Genomic DNA, 12,504 nt, shown 5'->3' on the forward strand with positions numbered 1-12,504 from the left:
GGCCAATACAGTTGCTTTAAAATGGCTGGAGGTTTGGGAGCAAAATGTCGTTGCTTGGATTGTACAAGCCAAGGCCAAATTCGCGCTGCGAGAAATTTCCACGGACAACACCAGATATTATTACATAGTAGCGTTGCACAGTAGTTCCACGCTGCGAGAGTGGAGAGTCTGCCTGAACATAATATATATCAATCGTTGAAAACTCATCTTTTACAGACTTTCAGACTATCAGAGTCTGAGTGCGCCAAACAGTTGCTCTTCTTGCCTGGCCTGGAGGATGCTAGGCTTTTGGAGCTAATGAATCACATGCTGTCTCTCCTGGGAAATCAACATCCTTGTTGTATTTTTAAAGAACTCTTCATGCAGCAAATACCTGATCAAGTTTGCATAGCTAACGTCGCTAATGCATATGTGAAGGACTATAGGGATCTTGCTAAAATGGTTGATTTGTGGAGTCTACACACTCCACAGTCTACCTCAGCCAGGCACAGGTGCATAATTTCTTCTCCTTTCCCTGCCTCAGTAAGTCCGATCAGCAGCTCCGCCAACACACACAAGCCCGCAGCTGCAAAACAAAGCCAAGTCTCTACTTTTACCACACTCATTTTGACACAAACACTAGGAAGTGCCAACCGCATTGCGGCTTTGACAGTGCCTGCACATCAGGACATCAGAGGTCTGTGAACACCAGGGGCTCCAGCTGCCAGATTTGTCTAATGTTCATTGCAGGCACCCTTTCAAGGCAAGGCTTCATGTGTGACTCGGTTGTTCAAGTGAATAGGCTGCCAGCATTGCCTATTGACGAGAAGGCAAAGCGTGACAAAACCTTGCTGGAGGCCACCAACGGCAACAGATCCAGACTTACGGGTCATGATGTGTGATGCTCTGCTTCGGTGGGTGACAATAAACATGGGACTTTGTCCTCGCTAAAGTGACTAGACCTGTGCTCAGTGCGGTTTTCCTGCGTTCCCAAGAACTACCAGCTTGTGGATGACAATGACTCTGGGTTGTCACCCTGCTCCCCCAGCAAGTTCCTCACAATAGCACCACACATGTGAGTTTACCTGACTGCTGGATGAATCCACAGAACTCACCAAGCCCATATTCTCCATGTTTTATGATTTACTACAATCATAAGACATGGTGTCGAGCACCACGTTTCCACAACAGGCCCGCTGGTCCATGCCCACGTGGGTAGACTGGACCCAGAAAAGCTGGCAACCGCGAGGGCTAAGTTTGAAAACATGGAAAAGCTTGGCACTGTACGCAAGTCAAATGGCCCGTGGGCTTCACCCCTCCATGTGGTTCCTAAGTTCGATGACAGTTGCCGCTCATGTGCTGATTACCGATGCCTTAACAAGGTCACCAACCTGACGTCAAAGACTTTTCAGCCCATTTAGCTGGGAAGTTAACTTTTTCTAAAGTCAGTCTGGTTAGGGGCTACCATCAGGCACCTGTGTGCTCGGAGGACATTCCCAAAATGGCTGTGATAACCCCATTTGGCCTCTTTGACTTTCTGTACATGTCATTTGGGCTAAAAAACAGCTGATGGACTCTGTATTAAAAGACATAGAATTTCTTTCTGTTTACCTGGATGATGTACTGGTCACCAGTGCATCCAAATCCGAACATGCATTTCATCTCCACACACTCTTTGAGTGCTTAAGCCAATGTGGGTTGATTATTATTCTGCTAAGTGCCGTTTTGTGTGGTCATCCATTAACTTTCTTGGCCATCACATCTCTGCAGAAGGTGTGAAACCCCTCCCATCGAAAGTAGCCACTATTATGGGCTTCCCACTGTTCCACTAATAAATAACTACAAAAGTTTTTTGGTATGGTGAATTTCTATCACCGCTTCATCCTGCAAGTTGAACTTATGCCTCCTCTGTACAGTTCCCTTAAAAGCAATGCTCCTGATCACATGCTTTCGGCCAGCAGACACGATCAAAGCATTTAATGACACCAAATGAGCTCTTTCCAACGCGACCCTACTGGCGCACCTGCTCCAACCGTAGCCATTACTACTGACGCTTCAGACTATGCCGTGGGTGCTGTGCACGAACGGTTGGTTGGAGACGTTTGACAACTAAATCGCCTTCTTCAGCCAGCAGCTCCGTTCCCCCCAAAAGGAAGTACAGCACATTTGACCATGAGCCTCTTGATGTCTATCTGGCTGTCTGCTATTCTCATTTTCTTCTAGAGGGTCGCCATTTCACAGCACTCATTCACCACAAACCCCTCGTACACATGATGGCCAAACTATCAGACCCTCAGTCTGCACAGCAGTAATGCCTGCTGGCCTACATAATCGAGCTCACAGCGGATATACAACCTATCGAGAGGAAGAATAATGCTCTGGTTGATGCCTCATATAGCCAGCCATTGAGGCCGTACACATCGGGGTTGACTATGCGGTCATGGCACTGACCATGCTACTGACCCAGAGGTCCAGGCTTACCGAACAGCAGTCACTGTCCTACGGTTGGCTGACATTAAGCTCACTGAAGCAGGGGTTTCTCTCCTGTGCGATGTCTCAACCATTCACCCTCGCCTCTTAGTGCTCTCAAACTGGAGATGTCCTCGTTTTTCACTCCATTCATGGCCTCTGGCATGCAGGCCTGAAAGCCTGACAGAAACTGGTTGCACTAAAATTTGTGTGTCACAGCCTTAGAAAGAATGTGCTTGATTGGAGTGCAACCTGCGATGAGTGTCAGCAGGCAAAAGTTAACTATTCGGTTAATTAAAATGTTCAGGTGTCACTGAACTTGTTGAGATCTCTGAATGACAGTTTAACCATGTCAATGTAGACCTGGTTGGTCCTCTTTCTCCCCCCCACCCCCCCCCCCCCCCCGCCCAAGCATCGCCTTACCACAGTGAACCGTACCACCAGATGGGCAGAATTCGTCCCTCTAGCATCGATGATAGCTCCAGACATGGCTCAGGCATTCATCAACACCTGAGTGGCACCCCAACTGATATTTCCTCTGAGCACAGTCCCCAATTTACACCAGACCCATGGATTGTAATGACCCAGGATCTCAGCATGAGGCGACATCGCACCGCAGTCCAATGGCCTATGCCAGCAGTTTCACTGCTCCTTAAAAGCTGCCCTGAGGACTTCCTTGACTGATGAGTGTGGGCATGGTTCTCTCCCATGGGTCCTGCTGGGGCTCCGAACTTATCATGTCCCTGGTATCACGACATAACCATACTCCACCCATGAAACATAGGACCCGGGCCGGCAGCTCATCGAAGCTCTGGATAGGCTCACAATACTGGTTTTGGTGAATTCTTGCAGGATGGTGTAGGGTGATATAAGGGGTGGAAACATACATAATTGACAACCACTGAAATTGAGTTGGGGTTCACTTTCAGAGGCTGGTCTGACACGATGACATAGTGATGTGAAGTTTTTTTTACCACTGTTTTTGTACTGCCTTTGGTTAGCGATAAAGGAGTTATTATGGTTTCCCTTAAACATAAAACACCTCTGCCATTTTATTTACAAAAGCCTACACCAGTCCTCATCGATGGGTCAGCAGTGGAACGGATGAACAGCTTCAAGTTTCTGGGTGTCAAAACCTTTGAAGATCTATCCTGGACCTAAAATATTGATGCAATTATGAAGAAGGCACACCAATGGCTATATCGCATTAGTTGTTCAAGGAGGTTTGGTATGCTACATAAGACGCTAGCATATTCCCACAGATGTACCACAGACAGCATTTGGACTGGTTGCATCACCATCTGGTGTAGAGGCACCAATCCACAGCATCAGAAAAAGCTACAGAGGGCTGTTAGCCCGGCCAGCTCCATCAGGGGCACTAACCCCCTAAACATTGAGCACTTATTCAACAGACGATGCCTCAAGAAGGCAGCATCCATTATTAAGGGCCCTTACTGTCCAGGACGTGCCCTCTTCTCATTTCTACCATCAGGAAGGAAGTATAAAAGCCTAAAGATGCTTTGTTCACATTTTAGGAACAGCCTCTTCCCTTCCATCATCAGATTTTTAAATGGACCATGGACCAGTAAACACTACCACACATTTTACCCTCTTTTTGTATGACTGTTTTTATATTTCTTATTGTAACATAGTAATTTTCAATATGTTGCACTTCACTGCTGTCACAAAACAACAAATTTCAACGTCAATGATAAAAAACTTGACTCTAACTCTAGGCCTTAGGTTCAATTGTGGCCTTGGATGTTACCTGTGTGGAATTTACATTTTCTCACTACAATCGCATAGATTTCGGTCAGGAGCTCTGGTTTCCTTCCACATCTAAAAGACTTGCTAGTAGGCTCATTGCTTATTCTAAATTACAACTTAATGTAGGTAAGAGACAAAGGAATTAAAGGGGAATTGATGGGCATCTGAGAGAAATTTATTAACAGGGAATTAGGCAGAAGAGCTGCGGAACAGATGGAAATGCTGTACAGGAGCTGGCATAGATCAAATAGACCAAGTATTCCCTTTCTATGTTGTCAAGATGTGATTCATGGTTGTAGCTCAGACAATGCTAGGACACTTGTAGAATATCCCTAAGTATGTTTTAAAATCAGGGTTTGGTGAGACTGGCATACAAGGTCCACCTCCTCCTCCCTCGTGAGAATAATGAGAATTGGGAACATCTTGGATGCTGTGTGTCCTTTCTGATGAATGCTGCCTTCTTGAGGCATTGCCCCTTGAAAGTATCCTCAATGGAGAAAAAGTTTTTACCCATGATGGAGCTGGCCAAGTCTGCTACACTCTGCAGCCTCTTGTGATCTCATACATTGGAACCTCCGAACCAGACTGTGACAAAATCAGTCAGAATGTTCTCCACCATACATCTACCAAGAGTCTTTGATGACCTAACTGATCTCAAACTCCTAGGAGAGACACTGCCATGCCTTCCTTGTGATTGCATCAATGTGTTGGGCCCAGGACAGATTCTTTGAGATGCTAATACCCAGGAACTTGAAGCTGCTCAGTGTTTCCTCTGCTGACCCGTCACTGTGACCTGGTGTGTTTTCCTGACTTCCTGAATCTCACAATCAATTCCTTGCTGACGTGAACAGTGAGGTTGTTGATGTGGCACCACTCAACCAGCCAAAATATCTCACCCCTATACAACGTCATGTCGTCGTTTGGTATTTTACCAACAGTGGTGCCATCTGAAAATTTTTAGATGGTGTTTGAGCTACACAGTAGAGGGAGAGAGTGTAGAATAGTGGACGAAAGAAGCATCTTTGAAGAGCGACTTTGTTGATAGTCAGGGAGGAGGACATGCTCTTCATATTTTTAATACTTTTCTCTGCTCTTTTGGTTTGCCTTTTTCTCAGTTTCTTAACATTAAAAAACACTGTTAATCAACTTTTCACACATTGTGAAGCCATTTGTTTGAATCAGCTGCTCATTCAGGACTTAGAACCTTACTTTCAATAGTTGGAATAACAGAGCACAGCCTGTGCCAGACTGCCTTTGTATTGCTCACTGTGACATCGTCAGCCTAGCAACCCCTTTGCAGTCATTAAATTGCTTTCTGCCAGCTTCTCACTGGATAGCAGAGATATTTTATTGGCTGTTTTGTGACTTTTATCCAAGTCTTTCAGTGCTCTAAAAATATAGGGTCCATTGTAGATGCTCCCATAAAATATTGACATTTATAACCTTTGTGAGTAACACTCTGAATTTAAGTTTGTAAAAGCATTTGTTTTTCATCAGCTGTCACTGTCATTTTTTTAACAAATCCTGACTAAGACTTGTTAGCAGAGGTCAAATGATTAACTTCTTGCTGAAGTGGTAAATCAGAATAATTTCAGCTAACCCAATATTTTACAAGCTTAATTGCCAACGAATATAACTCACTATGTGGGAACAAAGCTGATACTGAATCTACAAGATACCATGTACATACTATTTGCAGATGGTTACCTAGAAATCTGCTTCAAGTTCTCAGAAAGATAAAGTAGTTAATTAAAAATTCATTTGTGCCAAATTTGATTTACTTTAAGATAACTTACATTTGCTACATGTTCAAAAACAGAAAAGCAGGATGAACTGGAGTAAATGAAATTTATTTAACCTTTTATTTCTATGAAAAATAATCTATCTTAAAGCATTTTAATTTTAATTCCTAATAATGCTTATTTAAAACAAAAAGCAAACAGCTTTACTAAGAGGTCAGAGCAAATCTTAAATCTCACTTGCAATAAATCATCTTGAACTAATAACAAAATTTCTCCATTTCTAAATTGAAAATGTATACTTTTGTTTCCATTTTTATTTCCATATGAGAAGAGAATAATTAGAGTTTGAAAGATTCCTTCTCGATTCCTCTTCCCTCTCATCATAACCCTTACAGAAGGCAATTATATGTAGCAAGTAAGATTATACACATTGTAAACTAGATTTGAAGATTTACGAGTCTGACAGAATAATAGTACCTTACATAATAAAAATTCATAGTGGAGAATAGGAAACCCAGATAGTTGCAAACAGGGCGGAGTTAAGATATTGACAGAGGGTGGCTCCTTTGAGCTCATCTGTGAAACAGCTTAATTTCTTCCTTTTAATGTCTTTTATTTTCCTTTCAAGTGGATGGGGTTCTGTTGGAATCCTTGTTCTACAGCTGCACTCAGACTGCAGTTCCTCACAGCTGTGGTTCCCGCTCCAAGAGCTTATCGACCAACCACTTTTCAATATGCCCAGGATACGGCCTGGAAGACGCGTGCCTTTGGGATAAGGCCCTGTGAACGTATGAACAAACATGCTGGTGTCACAACCGAGACATTGCAGAGGAAATAGAACATCACAAACTCTCAGTCTCAGTCTCTCTCTCTCTCTCTCTCTCTCTCTCTCTCTCTCTCTCTCTCTCTCTCTCTCTCTCTCTCTCTCGCTCTCTCTCATAATAGCAACACAACAGAGTATCACATCGATCATAATCAATGATTTGTATTGTGTCGCTGTGGAAAAGGGGCAACAACTCTGTGTCCCTCGGTAGGGAGAGAGAGAGCCTGTGGCAAGTTGAATTGTCAGGTGAACAATCAGATTTTGTTAGATGCAGATCATGGGGGCTTTGCCATTGCTTGCTTGGTGGCTGGTGGGTGCAGATGCTTCCTGCTACAGTAAATGGGGGAGGAGTATGGGGTAATTGGTTGATGCTTTGCTGCTGCTAGGTCATGGGGAGGAGAGGGGGCTTTAGGGTTCTAATGTTTTACTGTCATTCATTCTTTGGGGCTCTCTTCTGTTTTCGTGGATGTCTGTGAAGAACAAGAATTTCAGGTTTGAAAGCTGTATACATTCTCTGATATTAAATGGAACTATTGAACCATTTAGTCTGGGAGAAAGGCACTATGGATGGGGATCCTGGATGTTCAGAGTTCACAAACATCCAGTGATGCTTTCCTCACTGAGTTTCAAGATCTCTGAGTTTCCATCCACACTGCAACAGAAAAAAGCAGGAAATACATGGACAACTCTAGTATTAGAGGAGGGGAAGGAATTTTGGAAAGAGTTATCCTGGAGTGGGCATTTGGTATCCTGTCATGCCCAGAGGAGACAAGTAGAGCTATGGAGGTAAGACTTAAAGGAAATGACATCAGCACATCTTTTAAGAAGGTGAGAACCCTCACAATGCATCGGGCCCTGATGGTGTACCTGGTAGGACTCTGAAAACATGAGTCTGTAAAGACCATAAGACCAAAAGACCATAAGACATATGAGCAGAATTAGGCCATCTGGCCCATTGAGCCTACTCCACTATTCAATCATGGCTGATCCTTTTATCTATCTCCTCTTCAACCCCAGTTCCCGTCCTTCTCCCCATAACCTTTGATGCCATGTCTAATCAAAAAACTATCAATCTCTGCCTTAAATACACCCAACAACCTGGCCACAGCTGCGTATGACAACAAATTCTACAAATTCACCATCCTTTGGCTAAAGAAATTTCTCTGCATCTCTGTTTTGAAAGGGCGCCCCTCTATCCTGAGACTGTGCCCTCTTGTCCTAGACTCTCCCACCATGGGAAGCATCCTTCCCACATCGACTCTGTCTAGTCCTTTCAACATTGAAAAGGTTTCAATGAGATCTGCCCTCATCCCTCTAAATTCGAGCAAATGCAGACTCAGAGCCATCAAATGTTCCTTGTATGATAACCCTTTCACTCCTGGAATCATCCTTGTGAACCTCCTCTGGACCCTCTCCAATGCCAGCACATCTTTTCTAAGATGAGAGGCCCAATACTGTTCACAATACTCAAGGTGAAGCCTTACCAATGCCTTATAAATCCTCAGCATCACATCCTTGCTCTTGTATTCTAGATCTCTTGAATTGAATACTAACATGGCAGCAACTGGCAGGAGTGTTCAAGGACATCTCTCATTGCTGCACGTGGAGGTTCCCACCTGCTTCAAAAAGGCAACAATCATACCAGTCCCCAAGAAGAGCAGGGTGAGCTGCCTCAATGACAATTGTCCAGTGGCACTCACATCTACTGTGGTGAAGAACTTTGAGAGGTTGGTTATGGCTAGAATAAACTCTTGCAAGGAGCTGGACCTGCTGCAATTTGCCTATCACCACAATAGGTCTACAGCGAATGCAATCTCACTGGCTCTCCACTTGGCCTTGGATCACCTATGTCAGACTAGTATTTACTGACCACAGCTCAGCATTCAACACAATCACACCCTCAATTCTAATCAAAAAGCTTCAAAAGTGGTCCTCTGCAACTGACTTCCTCTCCATGAGACCACAGTCCATGAGGATCCGAAATAACATCTCCTCGCTGGCCATCAACATTGGCACACCTCATGTGCTTAGCCCACTACTCTACTCTCTCTACAACTACGGCTGTCTAGCTAGGCACAGCTCAAATGCCATCTATAAATCTGCAGATGACACAACTGTTGTTGGCAGAATTTCAGCTGGTGATGAGGAGGCATACAGGAGCAAGATAGATCCGCTGGTTGAGTGGTGTTGCAGCAACAACCCTACACTCAACATCAGAAAGACCAAGGAAATGATTGTGGATTTTGGGATAGGGAAGTCGAGGGAACATGCACAAGTCCTCATCAATGGATCAGAAGTGGAAGGGGAGAACAGTTTCAAGTTCCTGGGTGTCAACAACTCTGCAAATCTATCCTGGGCCTAGCAAATTGATGCAATTATAAAGGCCCAACAGCAGCTATATTTCATTAGGAGTTTGAAGAGAATTGGTATGTCACCAGAGGCACTTGCAAATTTCTACAGATGTACCATGGAGAGCGTTCTAACTGGTTGCATCACTATGTGGTACAGACAAAAAGCTGAAAAATGCTGTAAACTCAGCCAGTGCCATCATGGGCAATAGCCTCCTCATTATTGAGGTCATGCCTCAGAAATGCAGCATCCTTCATTAAGGACCCCCAGCACCCAGGACTTTTCCTCTTTTCATTACTACCACCAAGCAGCAAGTTTAGGAACCTAAAGACATTTAGGAACATTTCAGGAACAGCTTCTTCCCCTCTGCCATCAGATTTCTCAATGGACAATACCTCACTGTTTTTCCTCTTCTTTTTTGCATTACTTATTAAATTTATTTTATATGTACTTGCTATTGTAATTCATAGTTACTATGTATTGCAATGTACTGCTGCTGCATGACATACGCTGGTGATATTAAACCTGATTCTAATTCTGTTTCTTGCTGCAAATTAGCTGTTATATTCCCTGAACAAAGTACAAGACTGTGAATAAGAGTAAATTAGTTGAATGCCTGTTGCAATGGTAATGCACAGCCTTGCTATAATTGTTCAATGAAGATCCCAACTCCAGAGAGGATGCTGTTATGCCTGTGCCCCTCCATTCAGTATCTGTTCATATAGGAACTCTGCGGATTTGAGCATGGTTGGTCTTGGGTCTATTTTATGTTTCTACCCATTCCAAGTCCTCCCATTTTCAGGATTAAACTTTCCCTGTACTAAAATGGCATTAAAGTGTTTGTTGTTGAAGCATCAACCATCACATTTTGTCATTTTAACTGTCAACTCTACAGACACATCTTTGCTCCCACTTTCCCGTCTTTCTAGTCAAGACCAGAATTGAAGACCATTGTCCAGCTTACTCACACAAAAAGGTTGGGGTTTTTTTTTGCCTTTTTTAAAGGGAAGACAGTGGAATAAATAGTGGTAAGCTTCAGGGCTGGATTATTGTCTGGGTTCTCAGGTGAAAGATACCTGTCTTAAAAAGTCCCTGTGGTTGGCATAGGGGGTTTTTAGCTCAGCAAATCTGAAAGGGCAGTAGTTTCCAATACCAAGTTTAGCAGCAGAATCTAAGTAACATTGATGTTTCTTGGAGGTTTAGCAATTGGTAGGTGGACCTCAGCACTCGTTCTGCCCGGCACTGGACAGGAAGGCAGGTATAGTGGAGATTTTGATGTCAGGGTGGGGTTACAGGGGGGATTAGAAGGTTTTGTGGTGGAGGGAACTGAAAATCATTTCTGAGTGTATGCACTATTTGCAGATGTTGTGCCGTGGTGTGGATGTGGTTTTCTGGAAGAGTTTGCACTTCAACCATGATTATCCCTGTGAACAACGGACAAAAAGCCTTCCTCCGGCATTACCACTTAGAAAGTATAAGGTCATAGTCAATTTCCAGTTCTTCTGCTCTGATCTCACAAGAATTACATGAAATTTAACTAGAAATATTAAAATTTTTTGCCTTGAAATTAGAAGTTATTAAGTGAAAATCATTTGCAATTTGTTTTATACCGCATACACAAAGTTCAAAGTAAAAGTTATTATCAGGGTACAAACATGTCACCTCATACAACCCTGAGATTTTTTTTCTGAGGGCATACTTATCAAATCTATAGAACTGTAATGGTAACCTGTAAACATCAGGAACTGTTAACTGTAAGCAAACTGTAATGCAAATATAAACGAATAGCAATAAATAACAAGCATGAAATAACAATATAACAGAGTCCTTAAATGAGTGTAGCCACCTGCTTTTGTTTAAGAGCTTGATGGTTGAGGAGTAGTGATTGTTCTTGAACCTGGGGTGTGAGTCCTGAGGCATTCGTACCATCTACCTGATGGCAGCAGCGATAAACGAGCATGGCCTGGGTGGTGAGGGTCGTTGATATGGTTTCTGTTTTTCTATGGTGACATATCATTTGGATGTGCTCAAAGGTTAGGAGGGCGTTGCCAATGATGTGCTGGGGCGAATCCACTACCTTTTGTAGGACTTTCCACTGAAAGGCATTATATAATGTACAGTATAATAGCACATTGTATGCTATTTAAGTCATGTCAGAATTCCATATTTGTGTAATCTATATAAGCCCACTATGTATCAAGAGAATATCCAGGAATAAATACATAAAGAGAAACCATATGTGCAAATTTCTTGAATATTCACCCAGATAATTATTTTGTCAGACTTTTGCCACATAGTTAAATACAGCACAGGTAGAAATTATTTATTACTGGCACACAGCTCAGTCTCTCCCTTATAGCATTTAGAAAAATTAATTCTTTTATCTGATTTGGCAAATTTCCAAGAGCATACTTTTTTTACAGTTTTGTTTAATTGTATAGATTCGGAAGAATTCTACTCATTCTCTTAAAGACCAAATGTAAGACTGGTAAGCAAAGTGAGGTTTTAAAATGAAAACATATTTTAAATGAAATTGTTGATGTGTTAATGATCGCAATTAGGCAGTATCAATATTTTGTGCAGTACTCTCTCTGCTGAATTATGGGGAAATGAATGCAACGAATGTCACCTCATGGTGCTGTAGCTGCAGAGTGCCAGTCTGTAACCAAGTCCTCCATTACAGCATTTGGCATTCTCCTGAGCTGGAGCAAAAACTTCAGTTCAGTAAACGGGAACCCAAACTGTTCTGTGATTTTCCAAAATACAAAATGAATAACATTTAATAATTCTGTAAGAGTCTATTTAAAGTAAAAATAAATTATTCACCACGTATACAATATTCTTTTAAGTATGCCTGTGTTACTAAGCAACTTTCATTGGTTGCCACAGTAATTACAACAATTTGCTGTCGTTACACACCAACTTTTTCTTTAAGATGCTAATTAAGGCTATTTTACTTGGTTGTGAAATGTTTCAATTCCTGGGTTTTATGTGCTCTTAGCAAAATGCACTCTATAAATTTGCTCTACTGTTACCACTGATACCAGAGTTGGCATCAAAAGTAAATTTTTAATAAGCCAATTTGAAAGGGAAGCATTTGCAAAGCTTGGTTTGGATTACTTTAAGAAGCACATACTAATTGGTTGAAAGGTTGTGTTATAGACTCCATGCAGGCAAGCATTGCAATTAACTGTACCCAATATTATTCACAGTCTAGACTGGTTTTCACATTGCCCTATATTTATTTGCATAAAACACAGGAAATAATAGCAGCACAGCTTTATTTTCACACAGATCTTCATCAATCTCTCCATGGGGTAATGAAGGTTTCAGTCACATGCTGAATTTCTGGGATTAATTTGAGCAATAATATAA

The 12,504-nt window shown here is 42.4% G+C and overlaps 1 long non-coding RNA gene across 1 annotated transcript; it reads right to left on the reverse strand.

Moving 5' to 3' along the window:
• Positions 1-6,063: 6,063 nt before the first annotated feature.
• Positions 6,064-11,875, reverse strand: LOC140730999 (uncharacterized). Its single transcript, XR_012099719.1, has 2 exons — positions 11,759-11,875; positions 6,064-6,737 (listed from the first exon to the last, which is right to left on the reverse strand). It is a non-coding gene; the product is annotated as an uncharacterized lncRNA (long non-coding RNA).
• Positions 11,876-12,504: the final 629 nt, after the last annotated feature.

The sequence above is a fragment of the Hemitrygon akajei genome, chromosome 1 (assembly GCF_048418815.1).
Source record: "Hemitrygon akajei chromosome 1, sHemAka1.3, whole genome shotgun sequence".
NCBI lineage: Eukaryota > Metazoa > Chordata > Chondrichthyes > Myliobatiformes > Dasyatidae > Hemitrygon > Hemitrygon akajei.